The sequence below is a fragment of the Lithobates pipiens genome, unplaced genomic scaffold (assembly GCF_037356315.1).
Source record: "Lithobates pipiens isolate NorthernLeopardFrog02 unplaced genomic scaffold, aLitPip1_a1.2 Scaffold_23, whole genome shotgun sequence".
Classification (NCBI taxonomy): domain Eukaryota; kingdom Metazoa; phylum Chordata; class Amphibia; order Anura; family Ranidae; genus Lithobates; species Lithobates pipiens.
Genome location: NW_027507785.1, coordinates 117592011 through 117619514, shown reverse-complemented (window position 1 = coordinate 117619514; position 27504 = coordinate 117592011). Strand labels below are relative to the sequence as shown.

The following is a 27504-nucleotide window of genomic DNA, read 5'->3' as shown; positions in this document are numbered from 1 at the left end:
TAGGAGCTGGCCAGTCCAGGATGGCGGAAACTTTTTGTGGATCCATCTTGATTCCATCCACCGAAATAATCAGCCCCAGAAACTGAATGCTGCGACGTTCAAACTCGCACTTCTCAGGTTTCGCGTACAAGCCGTGTTGACGAAGCCGAGTAAGAACCTTTTTAACGTGTTCCCTGTGAACGGGCAGAGAGGGGGAGAAGATCAAGATGTCGTCCAGATATACTATGACAAACAGGTCGAGATAGTCTCTGAAAATATCATTCACAAAATGCTGGAAAGTCGCAGGAGCGTTACATAGCCCAAAGGGCATTACGAGATATTCAAAGTGTCCGAAGCGGGTGCGGAAGGCAGTCTTCCATTTGTCCCCGCTTCGGATACGGACCAAATTATAGGCTCCGCGAAGATCCAGTTTTGTGAAGATAACGGCTGATCCAAGGCGCTGAAATAATTCAGGCACCAAAGACAATGGGTACCGGTTTTTGACTGTAACTTTATTTAAGTCCCGATAGTCGACACAAGGGCACAGGGAATGGTCCTTCTTTTCTACAAAAAAGATTCCTGCTCCTGCTGGGGAAGTAGAAGGGCGTATGAACCCCTTTTTCAGATTGTCATCAATGTAAGTCCTGAGAGTCTCCAGTTCCACTTCCGTTAAGGGAAAAATCCTCCCGAAAGGGATTTCAGCTCCGGGGATGATCTCAATAGGACAATCATAGGGTCTATGAGGGGGAAGTGTTTCCGCCCCCTTCTTGCTGAACACGTCCAAGAAACTATGGTAGGCCTCTGGAACACACTGGCGAGTTTTAACATCGATCTCCATACACATTAAATGGGGCGAGATCTTAATTGCTTCTTGCAGGCAGTGCTGACGGCAATAGGGAGAAGAAAAGTTAATGTTCCCGGTGGACCAGTCAATTTGCAGGTTGTGTGCCCGAAGCCAGGGCATGCCCAGTATAATAGGGAAAAGGGGAGATTCAATAATGTCCAGGCAGAGTAGTTCCTGATGGTTACCGGAAATAGTGGCAGTCAAAGGAAGCGTCTCTTGTGTCACCGGCCCGGATTTGATAGCCGATCCGTCGGCAAGGTGTACAGTCAATCCCTTCGCCCTGGGCCGTAGAGGAACTCTGAATTTTCTGGCAAAAGACAAGTCCATGAACCCACTGCACACTCCTGAATCAATTATCGCGGTGACTTGAATGTTCCCTTCTGGAAGCTGAAGAGAAACAGGAACAGCCAGGTGAGTGGCATTACTAGGCACAGCAGGTAAAACAGTAGTAGACAAAGAAGAGTGCTTACGGAGTTTGGCAGGACAGGATCTCACGTAGTGTCCGGACTCCCCACAGTTGAGCTGCCGGCGTTGTCGTTCTTCGGTAGTGAGAGTTGGTCTAAGTAAGCCCAGTTGCATGGGTTCAGGAGTGTCAGCTGCAGGATGTGCAGGAGGGTTGGGAACACGGGGTAACATCCAGACTGGTCGGGAAGGACCGGCAGTGCGTTCTGCTCTCCGTTCTCTCAGGCGTCGGTCAATCTGGATGGACAGATTAATAAGGGCTTCAAGCGTTGCTGGAATACCAACCCGGGCCAATTCATCTTTTAAAGGTTCAGAGAGTCCCATGCGAAACTGATAACGTAGAGCGGCATCGTTCCAGGTAGTATCGGAACTCCAGCGCCGGAATTCGGACGCATAGTCCTCTGCCGCTCTACGGCCTTGCTGAAGAGAATATAACGCTGCTTCCGCAGTGGCCGCTTATTGTGGATCCTCATAAAGCAAACCCATCGCTTGGAAGAAAGTATTCAGGTTGTTAAGGCATATATCCTTTTGCTCCAAGAGGCGGTGGGCCCATGCCTGGGAGATGACAAAACCCACCTTAGTGGATTCAAGGGAGAAAGTTCTGGGTTGGAGTGCAAAAAATAGTTCACAGGCATTGCGGAAAGCTCTATACTTGCTGCGATTTCCCGAAAACCTCTCTGGAGTTGGGACCTTAGGCTCAGGGGGCATCATAACCACTGATGGTGCAGAAGAAGATCCCGGCACGGTAGGGCCTGTGGTAGATAAGACCTGGACACGCTCTTCCAACCGGGAATAGCCCTCTTGTAGGGATTTAACAGCCTGGGTAAGTCCAGCAAGATGACAGCATAAATCATCCATAGCAGAATCTCCCTGCGTGGGCTCCGACATGGCTGGCCGATACTGTCACGTACCTTAAGGCAGAGCCCGGAATGCAGGGAGCGGCCTCTCGTAGACCTCTGACTCGGGAGGCCCTGGTAGTGATGACAGGGGCTCGGGAGCACAGAGGAGCACAAGTGCCTGACTGGATGGCTGATGTAGAAAGCAGCAGACCGTTGATGGTGGAGGTGTCCTGTAGTCCAGCAGCGGAATGCAGGTAAATGGTAAGGTTCAACAGACAGCGGGAGGGTTCCTGTAGTCCGGCAGCGGAGTGCAAGTGATCGCAGGATACAACGGACAACGGGAGGAGTTCTGTAGTCCAACAGCGGGTGCAGGTGCAAACAGGATATAGCGGGTAGTGGAAAGAGTCCTGTAGTCCGCAGCAAGAGGTAGGAGGCAACAGGGCACAGAGAAGACAACCGCCGGGTGCGGTGGTGGACTGGGAGGTGTCCTGTAGTCCAGCAGCGATAAACAGGCAACTGGCAGATAATGGATAGTACAACGGTCCAGGTCAGGCACAGGCGAGCAGATCAGGTACAGAAACGGAATCCAGAAGAGTAGTCGGGTACAAAGCCAAAAGTCGGGGGCAGGCAGCAAACAGCGAAGTCAGGAACAAGCCGGGTTCAATACGGATCGGGATACGGATTCAGATTCAGGTTCAGGTTCAGATACAGGATACCAGAGTACACAGAAACTCTGTTGATCGGGCAGCAAGGCAGTAAAGCAAGGATCCACTTTAAATAGCGCTATTGGCGCCAATTGTGTCAAACGGCGCGCACTCCCGCGTGCACGCGCACTGCCGACCGCGATAACGCTCTTCTTACCGCACAGAAGATCTTTTGCGTCTTACGCCGCTCGGATGCCGGTGAGAAGGATCTTCCTGACACTTTTACATCTGTCACATGTGCTCAGGGTGAACCTGCTCTGATCTGTGAAAAACACAGGGCACCAGTGGTGGACCTGCCAATTCTGATGTTCAATGGCAAATGGCAATCAAGCTCCACCGTGCCAGGCAGTGAGGACCGGGCCCACGAGAGGACATCAGCCCTCAGGCCACTCTCATGAAACATGTAAACCGTTTGCGATGTCATCTGGTCCCCTCTAACACCCGGTCCAGGTTGCAGGTATCTAGAGAAACGGTTCCTTTTGCTGGGGTACTGACAAGCTTTTTTTTATCATGTTTGTTTGTGAGTATTACTGTCAAGGTCTGGAGTCAGGCTCAGAGGCCAGTAGCTATAGCAGCAAAGCAGGTATTCACACAGGTCACCCTGGCTGATGATATGGGTTCACCTGAGGTGCGGGGTCTAAGCACTAACTGGTATTCACCAGAGCTCCTAATGGTGGAGATGGGCTTTGCTGCGTGTTAGCGCCAGGTCGCAGTCCTCAGGATAGCCCCACCAGATATAGCAGGCAGGGATCAAGCAGAAGTGTAGTCGAGAAACAAGCCAAAAGTCGGTAACAAATAGTTGCAGGTTGGGATTCAGCAGAAGCGTAGTCGAGGAACGAGCCAAATGTCAGTAACGAATGGTAGCGAAGATAGTCGGCAGCAGGAGAGACAGGAGCAAGATATTGGCTTGTGAAGGCAAAATACTCTGGCAACCAGGAAGTTCAGAGACATGGCTTAAATCAGGAAGTTCATGGGAGGAGCAAAGGGTTCAAGGTTCAAGGCAAACAAGATTCAAGACAAGATCATTCAAGGAATTGTCCAAGGAGCTGTCCAGCATTCCAGGTAGCTCAGCAAGCAGAGTCACTGCCAGACACACCAGAGGTCCCATGTCCTAACAACTACTATGGCTGTTATACTTTTTCAATAAATGTTATCTTTGGTAATGCACAAGGTCGATGCACCCTCATTTCTTCTCTATATGTTTCAGTTCTAAGGATACCCATTGTTCTGAGGAGGGCAGCAAGACCATTGACATTCCATATCATATCCAAAGGGTTGGCTGCACCACTTACCTATAGACTAAGCCCCTAAGCACAGGAGATTATGTTGTTTGGACGTATTGACAACTCCTGGAGTTGGACTGCCTGTACAGAAGTGACACTGACCCTAGCCAAATGTGAAACTAGTGAAAATCAATCAAAAAAAGATGAGTAGGAAAAAGAATTCAGTGGTCTCCACCTGTAAATCCATTCCTGTTTTAGAGGTTGTCTTACTGTTGCCCATCTAGTGCACCTGTTAATTTCATTAACACCAAAGCAGCTAAAACTGATTAATAACCTCCTCTGCTACTTAACTGATCACATCAATACCCCAGGAGTTTAATTGCCATGATGCTATACTCTGATTAAAAAGTGTTCCTTTAATTCTTTTGTGCAGTGTAGTTTGGACTGGTCTAACCTCCTTTCCTTTGACCTCTTTTCCTTTCACATAAACTACCTTCCACTCCAGTGGCAACACCCTCAAACCTGTATTCTCCCACCTATGCACTCCCTGCAACCTCTCTAACACCCCTTTCTGCTACTGACTCCCTTTATGATAAAATTGCATCCCTACAGCTGTCTACAGCAACTTACTGTCATCCTCCCTAGACACATGCTTCTCTAACTACACACAGAAAAAAACCTCACCTGCTACAACTCTGGCAAACAGATGACACCAGAAGTCTCAAGAGATGCAGCTTTGTTCTTGAACGAGCATGGCATAAAACACAATCCCTGCAAGACTTCAACCTCTAGAAACCTTCACAAATACAACTTCTGCATCCATGCTGCTAAACAAACCTTCCGCACCACTGTCATCAAATCCCTCTAATCCAATCCTCGTCAACTCTTTTCTACCTTTAATACCATTCTTCACCCCCCACTGCCTCCACCCAACAACTTTCTTACTGCGTAAGAGATTGCCAGTCATCTCAAAAACAAGATCAACACAATATGTAATGAGATCTCAAGTATCCAGCTTTATCTTCCAACCAACAAAGCAGGTCCATTACCACACTCAATACTTTTATCCTTCGATCCTGTTACCACTGAGGAAGTAGCCAAACTCTTTTCTGAGGCCTACCTCCCTACCTGTCCCCTGGACCCTGTCCCCTCACATTTACTACAGTCTTCTTCCTGCTCTATCCTAAACTCTCTAACCCACATCTTCATCACCCCTCCTTCTCCCTCTCTCCCAGGGAGTTGCTACCTTACTGACAATAACCTTCCTAATCCCCTACAGTCTGGCTTACGCCCACAACATTCCACTGAAACTACCCTACTAAAATTCACTAATGACCTACTAACTGCTAAAACCAATGGCCATTACTCCATACTCATACTCTTAGATCTTTCCTCTGCCTTGGATACAGTTGACCTTGACCATCCACTCCTCCTCAATAAACTTCACTTCCTTGTCCTCACGACTCTGCTCTATCCTGATTTAATTCTTACCTATCTCAGCGCACTTTCAGTGTCATATACAACACTATCTCCACTCCTCTTCCTCTTTCTGTTGGGGTACCTCAAGGCCCCTATAATTTTCTCTTTACACTTCTTACCTGGGCCAGTTGATAACCTCCCATGGCTTCCAATACCACCTCTAAGCCAATAACACACAGATCTATCTCTCTACTCCCCAGTTCACCCTCTTGATCTCTTTATGTATCACAAATTTACAGAGTGACATGTCAGTATGGATGTCAGACAAATCTTTCTAAAACTGAGCTTGTAATATTTCCTCCTCCCTGATCCCCCCCCTCATGACTTTACTATTGAGATAGACAGCACAACCATTGGTCCCTCTGCACATGTTAGGGTGCTAGGTGTAACCCAAAACTCTGACCTCTCTTTTGGTCCCCACATCCAATCACTGGCTAAATCTTGTTGTCTTAACCTCCGCAACATTTCCAGAATTTACCCCTTCCTAATGACACCAGAAAACAACTTATTCCCTCCTTAGTTATATTCCGCCCTGACTACTGTAACTCCTTCCTCACTGGCCTACCTTTACACAGGCTATCCCCTCTTCAGTATATTATGGATGTTGCTGCTAGACTTATACACCTTACTAACCAATCTGTGACTGCTGCCTCTCTCTGCCAATCCCTTCACTGGGTTCCACTAGTCCAATGTATAAAATTCAAAATACTAACCACAACATACACAGCTACATCACCAACCTCATCTGCAGATATCGCCCAAATTATTCGCTCTACTCCTCTCAAGACATCTTGCTCTCTAGCCCCCTAGTTAACTCCTCCCATTCCTGCCTTCAGGACTTCTCCAGAATCTCTCTCATTCTCTGGAACACCATACCCCAGTATGACTGGTCAGTAATTACCCTGTTCGCTTTTAGATGATCAATAAAAACGGATTTATTTAGGGAAGCCTACTCCACGTAAAAACTGTATTTGAGTCACCTCCATCAGATCATCCCCTGCAGCCATTACCTTTTATACCACCTCCCCCTCCCTTTATATTGTAAGCTCCATGAGCAGGGCCCTCCTATACCTTTGGTATTGAACTGTGTTGTAATTTTACTGTCCCCCTGTATATTGTAAAGCGCTGTGCAAACTGCTGGGACTATGAAAAAATAGGCTGTATAATAATAATAATAGTATGGGTGAGGTATAATTGAGTCAAAGCCTATCCTAAGTGTGGAAGAGAAAAATGCTACAAGAATCTTCTACTAAAAGCATAAAATTAACTGTTATATTAGGGTCAATTCACAAATGAATACAACCTATCAATGAAATATCATAAATATGTATAAATATTATTATAATAAACCTAAACCGTTTTTTCACATGCTATACAACATTTTACTTATGTACTGGACTGTCCTTGTGGACTTTACTATATGGGTTGTACTACTAGACAACAACATCACATGATTTGTGAACATGTAAAAAATATAATAAAGGGGTTCAGGAAACATAGCGCGTCTCACCATTTTAAAGAACTCCACAATGGGAATCTGAGTAAATTGAGAATTCATGAAATAGATAGAGTGTTTTGAAGCTGAAGGGGAACAAAATTAAAAAGAGAAACTTCTAAAAATGAAATAAAGTGGATTCATTATTTAGAAACCATGCAGCTAAAAGGTTTAAATATAGAATTTGTTTTAAACTGTTCTATCTCTAAAGATTAATAAAGATGTTAGCATATACTGGAAATAGGGGGTTATTAAATAAGGAGGATAATTTAGGAATTTTACTAGTTAAATAGTTTTAGATTGTGTATTTACACTTTAATTTATGGAATGTCGGTGGGGGGCGTGTCCGGATGTGAAGAAGAGCGGACGTGTGTCTGGGGAGCTCCGGCCATCCGCATAATAATCCTTTGCCATCCTCCTAATTCCTTGGCCCAAAAGGAGTTTTCTCTTGCCCGGAGGGACTACTGACCTGCCGTAAGGTGTCCGGAGAGATTCTTGTGGAACGGGGGACCGTGGAGCCGGAGATACGGCCGTTCATCATCCTTGTGCCGGACGCCATCTTCCCGGCCTGTGCGGAGCAAACGGGGCTGATCCGGGGACTGTGGGAGAGGTAAGGGGCTCCTCTTCACTAATCCGCTGCCCCCCTTGTCCCCCTGGGCTGTCCCGTTGTTCCGCGGGCCGCTGGAGCGATTTTCGGGCCTGCGGCCTAGCGCGGCCTAGTGAAGCCTGCCGCGGACCGGACTTTCCTGGCCGGCCGGCCGGTGGACGAGCGCCGCGATCGGCCAGCGGAGCGGCGGAGGCGGCTGTCGGCCGGTGGGGGGCCGAATCCTGCATCACAGGCCTGGCAGGAGCTGGTGGGGAAGCTGTGGAGCCTTAAAAAGACTGCCCCGGCCTGGTCCGGCCTAACGTAGCCTGGGCATCAATTTGCAGCCTGCATCCAGTGGCTGGGGGGGGTGTGCTGTGGTCGGCCTGGCCCCTGTGCTTTGGGTGGCTGCTCCTTTTATTTGCTGGACACTGCTTCTCATTGCAGGGGGGGGCTGTTCTGGTGCATTGACTGAGGGCCCTGGCTATCCTCCCTTGCTGACGGACATTGCATCCATCCATCCAGCTCCCTGGGCCCTGCCATTTTGAGTCACTGCCTGAGCCTTGCTACCTGGGGACTGTAGCTGTGAGGAGCGGAGGCTCACGGGCGCCTGCGGCCCACACCCCTTCATGGGCCCTAAACATCGGCCCAAGAGCTCTTCTGTGTTGCGCTGTCCTGCTCCTGATCCGCCTGCTCAACCAGATCCCTCTCTTATTGGGAGGGTGCAGTCGCTGCTTGCGGAATTAGCCATGGAGTCCGGTTCCCCCTCTGGGGCGGCTTTGCCTACCTCTCCCTCCCAGGACAGTACTGCGGTGATACTGGCTGCCATAGAGCAGAGTAAAGCCTCTATGCTGGTACGCATTGACCGCCTTGCAGAAGAATGTACTTTTATTAGGAATGACCTAGACAAGATCAGGGGTAGGCTGACTGAATCAGAATCGCGAATCTCTGCAGCTGAGGACCTCACGGCTACCCATACCAACAACATAGCGGACCTGCAACGCACGGTGCGACTGCTTGTCGCTAAGGCTGATGATGCGGAGAATAGAGCAAGACGCAACAATATCCGTGTCATAGGTCTGCCGGAGGGGGAGGAGGGTGATCGGCCAGCGGAGTTTGCTGAAGATTTTTTCAAGAAGCTGTTGAGCCTCCCGGAAGTCTCCCCGACATATGTGGTTGAGCGTGCTCATCGGGTTCCTACAGGACGTTACATCCCAGGGGCGACTCCCCGACCCTTCCTGGTCCGCTTTCTGAATTTTAGGGACCGGGATAGGATCCTCTCCGCAGCCCGTAGGCTCCCTTCTCTACCATACGGCAACTCCTCAATCCTACTGTTCCCGGACTTTTCGGCAGATTTGCAGCGCAAGAGAAGGTCCTTTAATGATATCCGCAGGCGCCTACGGGACAAGGATATTAAATACAGCATGCTATACCCCAGCCGCCTTCGGGTGCCTTATAACGGATCAGTGAAGTTCTTCGACACCCCGGAGGAAGCAAATGACTGGCTGCTCACTCTGCGTTAATCTTCTACAGCTTTCCCTACGTTGATGGGGGGTACTACTACTTGCCTGCACTGTTATCCTGCTGTGGGCTCCTGGCCCCTTTTTTGTTTTTGTTTTTTGTTTTTTGTTTTTGTTTTTGTTTTGTTTTTTTTTCCTGGCGGTTTGTCGACACGGCAGCTGCGGAACTCACGGACTGCTACTTTCCAATCGATGGGTGGACGCCTTTGTTTCATTCTTCCTGCCGGCGGACGGCGTTCTGATCTCCGCCTCTCCTGGGGCTGCTGCGGTGCCTTGCCATCTCTCCAGTTGATCCTGCCTGACTCTGCTCTGCTTTGCTTTTTGTTTTTTGTTTTTTTTGTTTTTTGTTATAGGTCCTTTAGCTACCTCCTTTTAGCTCGGAGCTCCCCGGACGTGGGACACTTAAGGACTTATTAGCCTTTCCCCTCATTACAGGTTTTTTTTTTGACCTGACAAGAATAAGCGGCTTTGAGCGGCCGCTGCTTCGGAACTTTTTTTGTGACTAAAGTCTGGAGGTTTAAGTTTTGGTTAGGTTTTGGGTATCAAACTGGTCATGTTTTTTAGTGCCCGATTGGTTTTTGTTTTTTACCAATTGGGGCACTCTTGGCTAGTAGGGAGTTGTGGGTTTTCTTTTTTTCTTCTTTTTTGTTGTTTTAAGTATGTTGCTGTTTTCTTGTTCTTTTTTCTTTTTTTCACTGTGCGCTCTGAATCCACTGATAAATGCACCTGTTTTGTATGTTGTGCTGCCTTGCACCATGCTCGCTGGCAGGATACTGGGATATTGTATGTGTATTACTGTACTATCATAATTATTAATTGCTTCCATGGCGTTGAGACTAGTGTCTTGGAACGTGCGGGGCCTTAATGATAAGGTAAAAAGGGCGTTGATGTTTAAATACCTGAATAATCACAGACCCCATGTACTTTTTCTTCAGGAGACTCATCTCCTGGGGAATAAAATCCTTGCCCTGCGCAGGCCCTGGGTGAGACAGGCATTTCATGCCACATACTCTAGCTATGCGAGGGGAGTGGCCATCTTGCTAAACAAATCACTAGCTTACAAAGTTGTTCACCTGCACACTGACCAAGGGGGTAGATTTATTGTCCTACTGTTAGAGATTGGCCAGGTGGTTTACGCTTTGGTCAACGTATATGTGCCCCCCCCTTTCAATCCACAGCTTTTGTATAGGATTGCTGAACTGCTGGCTCCCCTACAGTTCTCCAGATTGTACATAGCTGGGGATTTTAACTCTATTTTAGACCCGTCCCTGGACTCCTCCAACCCGAACAGGGCTTATTCGCCAGATCTACTGCAGTGGGCCCAAACGTTTAACTACACTGAGATCTGGAGATGGAGGAATGTGGGCGTACGGGCCTATTCTTTCCACTCCTCCACACATAGATCGGGCTCTCGGATTGATTTGGTCTTCGGCAACTCTGGGGCCCTGACGTCGGTGAGGGGGGCCCTGTACCTACCTGCAGGCCTCTCTGACCACGCACCTTTGGAGGTCACCTTGCAGTTGTCGGACACCAGGGGTACAGGTTGTTGGCGTCTGGCGTCCAAATGGGTACAGGACTTGCGGGTGGGGGAGGAGGTCGCTCCTAAGATGAAACAATATTGGGATCTGAATGAGGATTCTGCCTCGGTACAGATGGTCTGGGATGCTTTTAAGGCCAATACCAGGGGGGAATACATTTCGGCTATCAAGGCGGTCCGCTCTGAGATGTCATCTCGGATGCGGCTGCTTGAGGGGAGCGAGGCCGAGGCGGCTGAGGCTTTTTCCACCTCGCCGACCCCGGAGCGCTTCACTCGGCTGGCTGATTCAAGACGGGCCCTATCCCTTCATCTTGCGGAGGCCACACACCTAGATCTGAAGTCTCTGGCAGGGAAAATCTTCGAATCCGGGGACAAAAATGGTAAGCTTCTGGCAAATTTAGTAGCTGATTCTAAAATGCAGACAGTTGTCTCGGAGATCTATGGGTCGGATGGTCAGTTGGTGTCCGCGCCTGACATGATACTTTCTGAGTTCAGGGCCTTCTATGAACAACTGTATGCTGAGGTTCCAGGGGGGTCGGTGGAAGCGCAGAGGGAATTTCTTTCCTCCTTAAATTTGCCCTCTCTATCACAGGAGGACCGGGAATTCCTAGATAAGGATTTTACCTTGGAGGAGGTGGAGGAGGCAATTCGCTCACTCCCTGGTGGAAAGACTCCTGGACCTGATGGTCTACCTGGCGACTGGTACAGGATGTATGCCCCACTGATTGCTCCCAAGTTGTTAAAAGTGTTCTCCGATAGCAAACTTCAGATGGGGCTTCCCCCATCCATGTATCAAGCACATATAGTGCTTATCCCTAAGCCTGGCAAGGATATTTCCCTGTGTGCTTCCTATAGACCGATCTCCCTGCTAAATTATGACCTGAAAATTTTGACGAAAGTTCTGGCCACCAGGTTACGGACGGTCCTGTCATCCCTGATTGAGATGGACCAAACTGGATTTATGCCAGGGAAGTCCACTGATATAAATCTACGACGGGTGTTTACACATTTGCAGTTGCCGGCCACTGAGTCTTCTACGAGGGTCATAGTTACACTGGATATTGAAAAAGCTTTTGACTCTGTGGCCTGGCAGTTTATGTCCTTAGTTTTGGAGGCCATGGGTTTTGGAGTGGGATTTTGTAATTGGATACATATTTTATATAAGGAGCCCTTGGCGCAGATTAAGCTGGGTGGCGCCCTGTCAGAGCCCTTTGCTGTTAGGAGAGGAACGCGGCAGGGTTGTCCATTGTCACCGGCTCTGTTTGCCCTGGCAATGGAGCCACTCGCGTCGGCCCTCAGGAAAGCGGAGGGAGTTAGAGGGATACAGGTGGGTTCCATACAGGAGAAGGTAGCCTTATATGCAGATGACCTCATACTCTTTTTAAGTGACCCGGCCCAGTCTCTCAGGGAGACGCTACTTATTCTTTCTCACTTCACTGACTGTTCAGGGCTTAAGGTAAACTGGGATAAATCTCAAATTTTGTCAATAGACAGGGAAGCCAAGGCAGCTGCGGATCCCAACCTGCCACTCATGTGGACAGATACAATGAAATATTTGGGGATTTACATTTCCCCCTCTACCTCTGATTTTTGTGCCCTCAATCTGGATCCACTGGTGCGGCGGATGAGGACTAGACTGAAGGCATGGTCGCATCTCCCTCTCACCTTGATTGGGAGAATTAATTTATTTAAGATGAAGCTTTTGCCTGCTTTTCTCTATGTTCTCAGACATGCTCCAGTCTGGATTCCTAAAAAAATATTTCGCACGATAAATTCTCTTTTGGTGTCCTTTCTCTGGGGCGCTGGCCAGCCACGGTTTAAGCTCACGGTATTGCAGAGGCCTTGGGGGGAGGGTGGATTGGCTTGCCCGGATTTGCACTCCTACTATGTGGCGGCTCTTCTGACCCATGCTCATAATTGGCTGGTTTCAGACGAGTCCAATGCGGCGGTGGTCCTGGAAGCGGCGTGGTTGGGGTCGTATGAGGCACTAAGACACTTGGTGTATCGCGGTCTGCGAGCCCCTTTTCCTCTTACTGCTGCAATGAGGGCGGTTATAAGGGCATGGAAGGCTGCCAATCTGATGCGCCCCGTACCCTCGGGACACATCTCCCCGCATAGTCCTCTTTGGCTCAATCCGAATTTACCGGAATTTGGCTCTATTCCCGACCCTAGTGTATGGGCAAGCAGGGGTATTAAATATATTGATCAACTCTGTTTTGAGGGCAAAATTCAGACCTTTGACAGGCTGAAACAACAGTTTACACTGCCCAACTCACACTTATTCAGATACTTACAACTTAATCATGCCTTTCGAACGCAGTTTGGAAATGCCCCCGTCGCATTTTACACCTCAAGGTTGGAATCTCTGCTCAGAGATGCTGATCTGTCCAAACCGTTGTCTGCTATCTACAAGGTATTACTCCCAGGTGTCCATTCCGGTCTGGAACTCCAAAGGGCAAGGTGGGAGGCTGATTTTCCCTCCTTGGATACGGAGGACTGGGAAGATGTATGGGAGTATCCTTTCCTACAGTTAGTGTCAGCCAGAGATAGATTGGTGCAATTCAAAATAGTGCATAGGGTATATTACACTCCGCAACGTCTTCACAGAATCTATCCATCTGTCCCTGATTCTTGTTGGAGATGCAACTCACTTTCGGCGGATTTCATACACATGTTCTGGAGCTGTCCTCAGATAGCTGGGTTCTGGGTGGAGGTGACTAATTTTATTCTGGCGGTTACCACCGTTAACATACCTTTATCGGCTGAGATATGCCTCTTAGGACTGGTCGAGCCGCTGGCTCCACGCCGAGCGCTCAGAACACTCCTGGGCTTATTGCTGTACTATGCCCGTAAGTCGATTGTTCTCAAATGGAAGGCCCCGGTAGCCCCCTCTATTAATTTTTGGAAGCACTTAGTGAATACGGCTCTCCCTCTTTACAGGGCCACCTACCTTTCGCGAGGGTGTGGCACTAAATTTCATAAAGTATGGGGTATTTGGACGGAGTCGCGTGACACCAACGCTGACTTGAATCCGGACTGATGGAGTTTCATTAGTGATTAGGGGAAGAGTTCTAAGTTGTGTGATATTCATGTAACCTTGGGTCAGTATTTACGTGGGCAATGGGGGCTTGGTAGGTGAAGGGTGATGCATGCATATTTTATCCTGGGTCTGAGTGTGGACTGCGGTGGAGCATGGGCGAATTAAGTAACTGTCCTGAGTAATGTGCAGTGGTGCTGGAGCGTACAGGGGGAGGGGGGGGTTTTTCTTTTTTCTGTTTGGATGCACACGCCGGTGGCGGTGTATCGGGTGGGGGGAGGGGGAGGGTTATTTGGTTGTTCCCTGATTGTTTGACTCAGGGGGGGTTTGTAATAATCAGCCTGGGTATGCCCAATAGGCTGTAGGTTGTTTTATTGTTTTACTTGCAAATTAATAAAAATAATTTAAAAAAAAAAAAAATTTATGGAATGTCCATTAGGGTTTATTGACTAGATTATGCTGTATTTTATATATTTTATTTATATTTGTGCCACATTTGGTTGTAATATATGATTTGAGCACTCATGGGAGTTGCGTATACCACCTGGCATTCAGTCCCATAAGTGATGTTAGTATTGTAGGTTTATTTGAAACAAATTGTTTAATGCAGGATGAGAGAGGAGGGAGTATTGCATCAGCATAAGTATAAAGTGTAACCATAGTGATGCCACACAAGCCACTACTGAGGGAGTTGACTGGTCACACAATGCGTAGAGTGAGTGGAACAATGTTGTCCTATGTTTTATTTTACTTTTTCTTGTAATAAAGTGGATGGAAGAATTTACACAATTTATACATGTATTTATGAGCTTAAGCACAGACGACAATTAAAGGGGACAACAAGGATAACAGCTAACAAGTACATTGAGACCTTATAAGGGTTAATGATATTTGGCGACTTAAATTAATTAAAGGAATAAAGCACTAGGTGAACCTGGACATGGGACTGGGTTTGATATATACAGAGTGGATGAGTTGACATGATTTGATATTCACAGGATTCCACCTGGATTTTGGACTCCCTACACCAGGCATGTCCAAAGTCTGGCCCGCGGGCCAATAGCGGCCCGCTTTCTGGTTTTGAACAGCCTGCCTGGTTATCTGGTCAGGGGGCAGGGAGGAGGCGGGATGAGTGCGGTGCCCACAGGAGTATTTCCTGTTTACACGGCAGCCTCTGTAATAGGAAGTCCTGTCCCTGGCGCTGCCATTGAACGACTGTTCTGTCTATCAAAGGAGGCTGGACTTTCTATTAAAGAGGGCACAGAGAAAACAGGAGTTTTTCCTGTATCAAATCTTTTGCCGCTCATCCTGCCCCCTCCCTGTCCCCTCCGAAGCTGCAGATGGATGGGCGTCAGTCAGCCTGCATAGATTGCAATGGTGAGTCTGGATTCCTGATAATGATGGAGGCTGCATTCTTGGCCATACTGGGTGTTGCATTCATGGCAATGGTAGGTGCTGCGTTCCTGGCCATACTGGGGTGTTGCATTCCTGGCAATACTGGGTGCTGCATTCTTGGCAATGGGGATGCTGCATTCTTGGCAATACTGGGTGCTGCATTCCTGGCAATACTTGCAATGGTGGGTGCTGCATTCTTGGCAATGGTAGGTGCTGCAATCCTGGCCATACTGGGTGCTGCATTCCTGGCAATGGGGGTGCTGTATTCCTGGTAATACTGGGTGCTGCATTCCTGACAATACTGGGTGCTGCATTCCTGGCAATGGTGGGCGCTGTATTCCTGGCAATGATGGGTGCTGCATTCCTGGCAATGGGGGTGCTTCACTGATGGCAATGGCGGTGCTGCATTCATGGCAATGGTGGGGCTGCAGATGGGCTCTGACCCTTATTTTGCTTTATAGTTCTGTATTTAAAATACGTTTTTCCCCTGGTGAAGGTGCGTGTTATACGCCAATAAATACGGTATAGTCAAATAGCATGCCCGAGATCATCTCGCCACAAAGACAAGAGAATTCTTGTTGGGCAAAGAATGTTAGGCAAAATGGTCGGCCCTCACGCATGTTCACTTCATCAAACCTCTTTGAAAAAAGTTTGGACACCCCTGCCCTACACTATACATTACTGTGCAAAACTTATCAATTAACAAAATGAAAAGTAAAAGGAAAGAAATCCAAAAAGGATCTGTATTTGGTGTGACCATACCTTGCCTTCAAAACATAATTCATTCTTCTAGGTACACTTGCACACAGTTTTAAAGGAGCTTGGTAGCTAGATTGTTCCAAACATCTTGGATAACTAACCATAGATCTTCTGTGGATGTAGGCTGCCTCAAATCCTTATGTCTCTTCATGTAATCCCAAAAAGACTACAAGATGTTGAGATCAGGGCTCTGTGGGGCCCAGGCTATCACTTCCAGGACTACTTGTTCTTGTTTACACTGAAGATAGTTGGTTGTATGTTTGGGATCGTTGTCCTGCCGCAAAATAAATTTGGCGCCAATCTTACACCTCCCCGATGATATGGTATGATGGATAAATATCTGCCTGTATTTCTCTGCATTGAGGACACCTTTGGTCCTGATCAAATCTCCAACTCCATTTGCAGAAATGCAGCCTCATACTTGCATGGAACCTCCACCATGCTTCACTGTTGCTCATTATTGTACCGCTCGTCCAGCCCTTTGGTGAACACACTGCCTCCTGCTGCAACCAAATATTTCATCAGTAGGTGTCATTGTAACCCTCAACAACATACCTTCAAGATCCTACACACTCGTCTTAGTGGTGGGAATGTGATAAAATAAAAGGTACCCACTGTCATATTTTCTGTCAATGTAAGTTAATTGTTCCCTTTTGATTCATGGTGATGTCTCTGCTCCAGTAAATATTTGAATCTCCCCTCCCATTGGACCCGCTACATTACCTTTTGGGTCTCCCTTTTCCTGGGATTGGGAAGTCTATGAATAAGTTAGCCTCATATATCTTGTTAGCTGCCAAGAGAGTTATTCCAATGCATTGGCTATCTCCTATTCCCACTCCCAGCTTCAGAAGATCAGCTTCTAATTGTAATCTCTGAAAATTTGCAGAATGAAGCATATGACAGATCCGAATTTGGTTCCCCTCCCACATCCTGATTGAACCTGGTGCAGATGAAACGCATCATAGGGGTTCTTATCCCCCCTTCCCATTTTTTGTTATAGCTTACTAAGTACAACCCCCTGGTGTATGTATTCAAGTTCTTGTCCTGGTTTATTTACCTGATGTCTATGTGTCTATGCTCATCAGTTGAGTAATATATTGCTTCTCTAGAAGCTTACATTTGATTTGTTCGTAACTTGATATCATTTTTTGTTTTGTATTATTTCTGTTAGTTCTGTTATTTTGCTGATCTTTTCTTGTCTTAAACCACGCATAACTTGTATGGTTCAAATTCTAATAAAAATACAATTATATAAAAATATATATATATATACCTTCACATCACGTGATGCCACCTGCACTATGCCCTGCTGATGGGAGCAGACAAGCGGGAAGGATAGCGGCTTTAAGTACTTCCTTGACAGGGATTTGTATTATGCAAGAGGAAGGTGGTATGTCAGATAACGGATTCTAGCAACAGTGGTGCATGGATCTACAATGACTGGTGGAGTATGAACAAGCATTTACCAAACACATTTTAAATGCTATCGGCTAAACTGTTGCAGGGGGGGGGGGGCAGATGCTGGCCAAGGTGTTGTGTGAAAGCACAACAATTTAAAGACTGCATTATTTCAATTGTAGAATTATTTTGCCATTGCTCCACTATCTAAATTATCTATAATGCCAACGGCTTGCGTACGTCTAGATGCTGCATACTCGCCCCTTTTTACTCACCCTGCTTTATGCTGCATACCTTCTCACCAGTGCCTTTTCATACTGACTAACCTCCCTGTGTTTCTTGGATGCCTCTGAGACTCATTGATCACTCCCGGTAAATCGTGCACTGCCTGTCATGGATATGCAGTAGTGTTCCTGTCTGCGTCCCTCTCCATGTGATCATCCTAAAAGACTGGCTGCCTCTCATCTAGCTGCTTAAGTAATCTTCCCTCAAGCATGACTTCACCCCAGCCTCTAATTAGGAACACTATATTAACCTGTGCATTGCAGGCCAGCCTCGCCAATCAATATTGTGTGTTTGGCTTCCGTGTGCTCATTGCTAGGCGTACTACATCTGAGCCTGTTTACCGACCTTGGCTTGTTCTTGACTGTCCTTGTATGCTTCATATGCTGACTTTTGGCGTGTTCTTTGACTATCCCTATCTGCTTGTTGCCCCAACATTTTGGCTTATCTCCTAACTATCCTTGTTGTCCCAGTCTGCTGCTTCCTCCTTATCCTCCAGCAGTCTGCCATGAGAGTGAGCTGGGAGAACCTGGGGGACGCAACCTTGAGCCAGACTACAGCGAAGACCATCCCCACCATCAAGGGCCCTTGTGAACATCCATTGGCTCTTAGGCCGCGTACACACGGGCGGACTATCCGTCCAACTAAGTCCATCAGACAATCCGACAGACAGTCCGTCCTACTTTTGAATGAACGGACTTGACCACACACGACGAACAGACAGTCCGCTGAAAGCTTGCGCGATGACGTGTACGGCACGTACGACAGGACTAGAAATACGACGTCCAATACACTGCAATGCAACCTTCGGCCGTGTAAATCCTTTCTGAGCATGCGCCATACTTAGTCCGTCCAACTAGCCTACTCATGAGCGGACTGTCCGCTGAAACCAAGTTTGGACGGACAATATTACGGAAATTCCGAAAGACTTAGTCCGCCAGACTGTCCGCTGAAAAAGTCAGCTGAAGCCCACACACGAGCGGATTGTCCGCTGAAACACGTTTCAGCGGACCAAGTCCGTCAGACAGTCCGCCCGTGTGTACGCGGCCTTAGATTCCACGTCCCAGAAATTCTCATCCTCTGGCTTCCAGTATGGTCCTTGTTGGTGCTCCAGAGCACCTGCTGCTTTCTTGAACCACCCAGAGCTCCATCCATGGCAGTGAGCCGAAGTGTCCACTACCTCAGCAGTGGCCTCCTGACCCCAACGGGGTGCATCTGTCACCTGGCCTTTAGATGACCTGACAGTTTGATCAGCCATGGACCCGGTTGATGTGCTGCTACCCGCAGATGATCCATTTCAGGGCATAGTCCAAGGAATCTAATCTAACCCAGGTGATGCGATTCCTCCAGGATTTGGCTTCCTGCTTCAAGCAGCTTCAGGCTTCCTTAGGAACCCCGATTCAGCAATCGCAATCGGGGGCCTATTCCGGTTGCATTTGCAGCCACACAGTTGCTGCAGCTGCCAGCTCCATCTTGTTTCTCTGGGGACTCCAAGGACTGTAGGGGGTTCCTCAGCCAGTGCACCATTCACTTTGAACTCCAGCCTCTAAACTTCTCGTCTGATCGGGCAAAGGTAACCTATATTATTTCCCTCCTCTCCGGTGAGGCGTTAGCCTGTGCTGCCCCTCTGTGGGAGAAGAATGATCCAGTGGTTTCTAGCCTGCCTGACTTCCTGAAGCTCTTTCGGAATATCTTCGAGGAACCAGATCATGTTTCTTCAGCATGCAGTGCCCTTCTAAGTCTTCTTCTGTGGGACAGTATGCTCTTCAGTTTCTACCAACAGCTGAGTTGAGCTGGACTAATGAGGCCTTAGTTGCAACCTTTTTACATGGCCTCTCTGACTGAGTGAGGGATGAATTAGTGGGAAGAACCATCCTCGTCGATCTGGACAATGTCATCTTCTTGTGTATCCAGATCGATAATCACTTTTAGGAGAGGTCCCTAGAAAAAGATGCTAGCACTCCCTGGTCCCTAGTCAGCCTGATCTCCCCTCCCTTTGTCCTGTGGAGAATCTTCTGCCAGCTGAGGAACCTATGCAGCTGGGCTGGACCAGGCTAACCCTGAGGAACGTGCTAGGTGCAGAACTCTGGGCCTGTGTCTCTATTGTGGAAGCAAGGGGAATTTTTGTGACTCCTGCTCATCCAGGAAACGCTAGAGTCTAATACATCTGGAAGGTGGAGTATTGGACCCATAAATATCAGCTTCTTGTCTTCTCTTTCAGTGTGCCTTCAAGTAGGCGCTTCCTCTCAACCAGTCTTGGCATATCTGGATTCCGGGCTGCTGGAAATTTTATGGACTGGAGAACTGCATCTTCTATGAAGCTTAACCTTTCGAGCCTCACTACGCCACTGGTGGTCTCAGCAATTGATGGCACTGTTCTTCCAGGGGGCCCTAGCCGCTTCCAGACTCTCCCTGTTAAGATGTTGGTAGGTATATTCCACCAGGAGTGGATATCCTTCCTTATCCTACCTAAGACCTCAACCCCCATTGCATTGGGGCTTCCTTGCCTACAACTCCACTCTCCACATGTGGACTGGGTTTCTGGGCAGATCCTGGCTTAGGGTCCCTCCTGTTTCTCATTCTGCGTACTCAAGGTTGCCCCCAATAAGAGACTTCCGGTTGCAACCACATCTGTATCTTCTGTTCTTTCCACTGCATATAGCGATTTCCAGGATGTGTTCTGCAAATAATCAGCTGAGGTGCTCACTCCTCACAGGTCTTTTGGCTGTGCTATTGACCTTGTTCCCGGAGTAACTGCCCAGGGGCAGTACCTACCCTCTGTCTATCCTAGAGACCCAGGCCATGCCGAAGTATGTCACCGAAAATCTAGAGAGAAGTTTCATCCAGAAATCCTCACCTCCTGCGGGAACAAGGTTCTTTTTTATTGCCCAAAAAAGATGGTACCTTAAGACCCTGCATTGACTATCGAGGTTTAAATGTGGTGGCAATCAAAAATCGATACCCCATACTCTTAATATCTGAGCTATTCAACGGGTTGAAAGGTCCCTTCATTTTTAACAAGTTGGATCTTAGAGGTGCATACAATCTGATCCCGATATGGGAGGGTGATGAATGGAAAAACATGTTTAACACTAGAGATGGTCATTATGAATACTTGCTTATGCCTTTCTGTTTTTGTAATGCCCCAGCTGTGTTTCAAAACTTTGTCAACAAAATCTTCAGGGATCTGCTGTATCAATTTGTTGTCATCTATATGGATAACATTCTCATCCGGCCTTTGTTTCTGGACCTCTCTTGAGAAGACCTAGTCCTGGGGATCCATTTTTTATTGAAGTGGATGCTTCTTCAATGGTGGTGGGAGTTGTGCTTCTTCAATCCTTTGAGAAGAAATGTCAACCATGTGCGTTCTTCTCCAATACAAATTCTCAGGCAGAGAAAAATTATGCCGTTGGTGATTGGGAACTTCTTGAAATTAAATTGGCGTTAGAGGAGTGGCGTTATCTCTTGGAGGGTTCCCCTCACTCCATAACGATTTTCACAGATCATAAGAATCTGCAGTACTTGCAGAATGTCAAACGTCTGAATCCCAGACAGGCCAGGTGGAGCCTTTCCTTTTCTCGTTTCAATTTCACAATTACGTACAAACCTGGTTTCTGCAACAATCGGGCTGATGCACTCTCTAGGCCATTTGACACTTTGGATGAGCAGTCCACCCCTGAACCTGAGCTGATCATTCCAACCTCATGCATTCTTGCCCATTCTACCACCCTGCAGTCAAAAATTATTCTTGGCAAGGCCCTCGTCCTCACTGAGCTAAGAGCTAAGATCCTTCACTGGGGGCATGATTCCAAGGTGGCAGGTCATGCTGGGTTCCTCCGATCTTTCCTGCTCATCAGTCACCACTACTGCTGGCCTACTCTGCTCGGGTTTCAAGGACTATGTTAAGGCTTGTCATGTCTGTGCTCAGTCTAAATCCTCCACACAAGCTCCTGTTGGTCTTCTCATTCCCTTGCCCATTCCCAAGGAGCCCTAGTCTCACATTGCCATGGATTTTATCACTGATCTTACACTGTCTGAGAATAATACGGTCATATGGGTGGTAATGGTTCTCCAAGATGGCTCATTTTGTTCCCCTTTATGGTCTCCCTTCTGCTCCTGCTTTGGTTCCCATTTTTGTTCGGGAAATTGTCCACCTCCATTCGGTTCCTTCTCATATTGTTTCTGACAGGGGTGTTCAATTTTCCTTTTTGGAGAGCCTTTTGCAAATTCCTCAATATTGGAATTAGAGGTCTTTCTCCGCACCTTAGTCTCTGCTCATCATGATGATTGGTCCTCTCTGATCCCATGGACAGAATTCTCTCACAACAATCATGTAAACACCAGTTTTTAGAAGACACTCTTTTTCACAGTTTATGGAAAACACCCCCAGCTCCCTCTTCCTATGACCTGTTCTCTAGACATTCCAGCTTTGGCTATGGCTCAGGAGTCTTTCAATTCTATTTGGGGGGATGTTCATGATTCTCTCTAGGCAACTGCTGGCAAATTCAAAAGTTTAGCCTACTGTCGCAAGCATAAACTGCCTTCTCTACAGCTAGGGGACAAAGTCTGTCTCTTCACCAGAAACATAAAGCTCTGGGTTCCTTCTCTGAAGTTTGCCCCAAGGTTCATTGGCCCATACACTATAACCTCTAAGCTAAATCTGGTTTGCTTCAAACTTCAGGTTCCTAAAAGCCTTAAAATTTCGAACTCCTTCCATGTTTCCCTTCTGAAGCCTTTAGTCCTAAACAAGTTCTCTCATCCTCTCACTACAGCGGCCCCGGTTCTTCAGTACCTCATGCATTGGAAAGGGTTTGGTCTTGAGGAGAGGTCTTGGATCACTGCATCTGATCTCTTTGCGCCTCCTCTGTTGAGAAGGTTTCATCTGAGGTTTCCCACCAAGATTGGGCCCAAGAGGGGGATGCCTCGTAAGAGGGGAGGTACTGTCATGAATATGCAGTAGTGTTCCTGTCTGCTTACCTCTCCGTGTGATCAGCCTATAAGACTGGCCGTCTCTCACCTGGCTGCTTAAGTAATCTTCCCTCAAGCGTGGCTCCACCCCAGCCTCTAATTAGGAACACTATATTAACCTGTGCATTGCAAGCCAATATTGTGTATTTGATTTCGGTGTGCTTATTGCTATGTGTCCTACGTCTAATCCTGTTTACTGACCTTGGCTTGTTCTTGACTGTCCTCATCTGCTTCATATCCTGACCTTTGGCATGTTCTTTGACTATCCCTATCTGCTTGTTGCCCTGACCTTTTTGATTATCCTTGTTGTCCCGGTCTGCTGCTTCCTCCCTATCCTCCAGCAGTCTGCTGTAAGCGTAAACTGGGAGACCCTGGGGGCTGCGACCTGGAGCCAGACTGAAGCGAAGTCCATCCCCACCTTCAGGGGCCCTGGCGAAAACCCGTTGGCTCTTAGATTCCGCGCCCTAGGAAATCTCATGCTCTAGCTCCCAGTGTGATGTGTGTTGGTGCTCCACAGTACCTGCTTTCCTGAACCACCCAGAGCTCCATCCGTGGAAGTCAGCCAAAGGGTCCACTACATCAGCGGTGCACTCCTGACCCCAATGGGTGCATCTGTCACTTGGCCTCAGGTGATCCAACACTGCTTATTTTGTGTCCTATATTTTTGTGTGTCTCCTCCCCTAGCTGTACTTCTGTAGGATATGGACATATGACACTATGGTCTGTAATTTCAATATTTCTTAGCAGTGGGAACCTAAATAATCTGTTCCAGATAGGCTTTTAGCTTGAGCTCCCAAGGAGTTGTACACATATGAGTGAATACCATTTGATGTTTTTTGGTAAACTTTATTTAACGGCAAATGTCGAGGTACAACTCACTGTGTTTTAACACTTGGCATCTAGACGATGTTAATTATTTATGTCCTTGTATGTTTGTTAGTCAAGCATCAATCTGCATGTTTCTTTTTACTTTGGTGAATCCTTAAGGCTAAGAGGATACATATTCACCTACTGATGGTAATTTTGGATTAAAATTTTCATACATTTTTTTCATGGGAAGTAACCTCTTTTTTCTTCCACTGTAGTCACTGTACAGGGGCAATTCTTCTATGAAGATCACTTCTGCCCAGATGTCTCTGGGCAGTAGGTGGGTGTACCTGGGGCCCACTAGTTTCCACCAGTTATGTGCTGATAACACTGCCGGACATCTTCCGTCGTTGAAGGGGAGTAAGCATAATGTGTCTTCCATCTGCGGCATAAAGGTTCCTTGGCTGACCACTGTGTCTATGATGCCTGACATTGCCCATTTCTTTGTGCGTCTTCAGAAGAGCTTGAACAGCACATCTTGAAACCCCAGTCTGCTTTGAAATCTTTTCCTGCGAGAGACCTTGCTGATGCAGTATAACTACCTTGTGTCCAATTGCTGTTCTCAGTCTTGCCATGATGTATGGTCCGTGACATCAAAGTGTCTTCCACAAGCTCACTCTAACAGCAGAATTTGGCTGTTCCTCACCCAGTTTTAAGCCTCCTACACAGCTGTTTCTACTTCAGTTAATGACAAAATCCCTGACTTTGTGCAAGTGTACAAAATGTGCAAGTGTAAGAACTGATGCTGGTTGGAAGCCAGAGGGTAGTCACACCAAATATTGATTTGATTTAGATTTTTCTATGGCACTTTTCACACTTTTTGATAAAAAAAAAAAAAAAAAAATATATATATACACGTATATATATACAGTGCCTTGCAAAAGTATTCGGCCCCCTTGAACTTCTCAACCTTTTGCCACATTTCAGGCTTCAAACATAAAGATATAAAATTTTTATTTTTTGTGAAAAATCACCAACAAGTGGGACACAATTGTGAAGTGGAACGAAATCTATTGGATTTTTGAAACTTTTTTAACTAATAAAAAAATGAAAAGTAGGGCGTGCAAAATTATTCGGCCCCCTTGCGTTAATACTTTGTGGAGCCACCTTTTACTGCGATTACAGCTGCAAGTCGCTTGGGGTATGTCTCTATCAGTTTTGCACATCGAGAGACTGAAATTCTTGCCCATTCTTCCTTGCAAAACAGCTCGAGCTCAGTGAGGTTGGATGGAGAGCGTTTGTGAACAGCAGTTTTCAGCTCTTTCCACAGATTCTCGATTGGATTCAGGTCTGGACTTTGACTTTGCCATTCTAACACCTGGATATGTTTATTTGTGAACCATTCCTTTGTAGATTTTGCTGTATGTTTTGGATCATTGTCTTGTTGGAAGATAAATCTCCGTCCCAGTTTCAGGTCTTTTGCAGACTCCAACAGGTTTTCATCCAGAATGGTCCTGTATTTGGCTGCATCCATCTTCCCCTCAATTTTAACCATCTTCCCCGTCCCTGCTGAAGAAAAGCAGGCCCAAACCATGATGCTGCCACCACCATGTTTGACAGTGGGGATGGTGTGTTGAGGGTGATGAGCTGTGTTGCTTTTACGTCAAACATATCGTTTTGCATTGTGGGCAAAAAGTTCGATTTTGATTTCATCTGACCAGAGCACCTTCTTCCACATGTTTGGTGTGTCTCCCAGGCGGCTTGTGGCAAACTTTAGATGAGACTTTTTATGGATATCTTTGAGAAAGGGCTTTCTTCTTGCCACTCTTCCATAAAGGCCAGATTTGTGCAGTGTACGACTGATTGTTGTCCTACGGACAGACTCTCCCACCTCAGCTGTAGTTCTCTGCAGTTCATCCAGAGTGATCATGGGCCTCTTGCCTGCATGTCTGATCAGTCTTCTCCTTGTCTGAGCTGAAAGTTTAGAGGGACGGCCAGGTCTTGGTAGATTTGCAGTGGTCTGATACTCCTTCCATATCAAAATGATCACTTTCACAGTGCTCCTTGGGATGTTTAAAGCTTGGGAAATCTTTTTGTATCCAAATCCTGCTTTAAACTTCTCCACAACAGTATTACGGACCTGCCTGGTGTGTTCCTTGGTCTTCATGATGCTCTCTGCGCTTTCAACAGAACCCTGAGACTATCACAGAGCAGGTGCATTTATACAGAGACTTGATTACACACAGGTGGATTCTATTTATCACCATCAGTCATTTAGGACAACATTGGATCATTCAGAGATCCTCGCTGAACTTCTGGAGTGAGTTTGCTGCACTGAAAGTAAAGGGGCCAAATAATTTTGCACACACCACTTTTCAGTTTTTTATTTGCTAAAAAAGTTTAAAATATCCAATAGATTTCGTTCCACTTCACAATTGTGTCCCACTTGTTGGTGATTCTTCACAAAAAATTAAAATTTTATATCTTTATGTTTGAAGCCTGAAATGTGGCAAAAGGTTGAAAAGTTCAAGGGGGCCAAATACTTTCGCAAGGCACTATATATATATATATATATATATTTATATATTTTAGCATTCTTGATAACATTTCTTTACACCTGCCTAAAATGTTTGCACAGTATTTTACACATACACTGGGGTTTATTTATAAAACATTTGTTAAATGAAGGTCACACATTCATGCAGGCTGGGCAAATTTTCACCATATTTGTCTTGTAATAGATGAATTCCTATGATCATAAGCTCCATCTAGTGATGAAAATGCGGTATCGTTTTCTGAAATACTTCAAGTAGTATTAAACTCAAAAGCAAACATGTTTTATATTGCAGCTTACCAATTCTTATATGTGATGGCTGCATGTGTTTTCTTTTTTAAGCATTCTCTCTTTTATTTTCACCTGGTGATCCTTAAAGTTTTTCAACAGAACAAGCTTTTCTGCAAATGTAGCAGAGTGGTGAGACAAACCACTTACCACTGACAAGGGTTCTTACAATGATCAGTTTTTATTTATTTTAAACATTTATCCCCAAAAAAAGCTGTACCTGCTTGTGTGACTACTTTGTGAGCTGGAGCTTGGCTTGAATTTGCTAAAATCTCATCTAACACTCCCCTCCCCCAGACTGACAATGCTGCTGTCCAAAGGTGCCCCTGTGCTCCTTCATCCAGAGTGTAGGTATCCAAAGACAGGAGGTGTGTTGCTAGCTAGAACACCACGGAAAAACAAAAACGAATGCAGCCACCACATCTAATGAGTGTTAAGCTGCAATATATTACATTTTGGGGTTTAATACTGATTTCTTTGAGAAAATATACCACATTTTGGCCACTCATGGACATTCATAGAAATTAATGTATAGAAATTAATGTATAACTATAGACAGTTTTTTCAGTTTTGAATAGTGGAATGGAGAAGAATTAGACCACGTATCAGGTGTTTAATGCTGTCTGCTGAGTTGTCCCCATAACAGGAACAGAGGTGAAATCTTCCAATGGGGATACTAGTTCTGCCGACCCGGGTGACAACCTGACTTTAGAGGAATTTCCTCTCACTTTCTGTGCTTGTAATCCTTCTGTACTTTATCCAAAATGTTTGCCTTTGTCTCTACTTTAATCTATTACTGAAAATACATGAAAAATGCATCCATCCTTCACTAATATGTGTGACATTCTTCCCCCTTCCATTCTGCTAAGTTTGGAGGTATGGGTCTCATCCATTTTCTGGCAATGATTTTCCTGACCGAGAACAGGGATTCATGGAGAAGTATCTTTGTGCACTTGTCAATGCTATTGGGGAATATCCCAAGTATACACTGTTTTGGGTCAAGTGCCAGAGGGGAGCCCATAGTGTCATGTAAAAAGGTTACGATTTTCATCCAGAGGCCTTGCATTTTGGGGCAGGCCCAAATTAAGTGGAAAAAAGTGCCCACTGCACAGCCACACATCGGGCATAATGTGGACTGTGCTTGTATTTAGCTACTCTGGGTGGGGTTAGATATGCCTGGTGATGTATGTAGATTTGGGACAATCTGTCTGAAAGCTTGGGAGATATAGCTTTGCAGGATTCCGGTGCCTCCTCCCATTCCTCATCCTTCATTGGTTCTATCTCCCTCTCCCATCTGGGTTTGAGGTTGTAAGTTATTTTGGTAGAGACAGGAATTGAATGCATGTTGTAG

General features: G+C 46.6%; 1 protein-coding gene across 2 annotated transcripts in view; it reads right to left on the bottom strand.

Moving 5' to 3' along the window:
- Positions 1–27504, bottom strand: part of TMPRSS6 (transmembrane serine protease 6) — a 430707-nt gene that overhangs the window by 55258 nt on the left and 347945 nt on the right. The gene's annotated exons all lie outside the window — the stretch shown is intronic.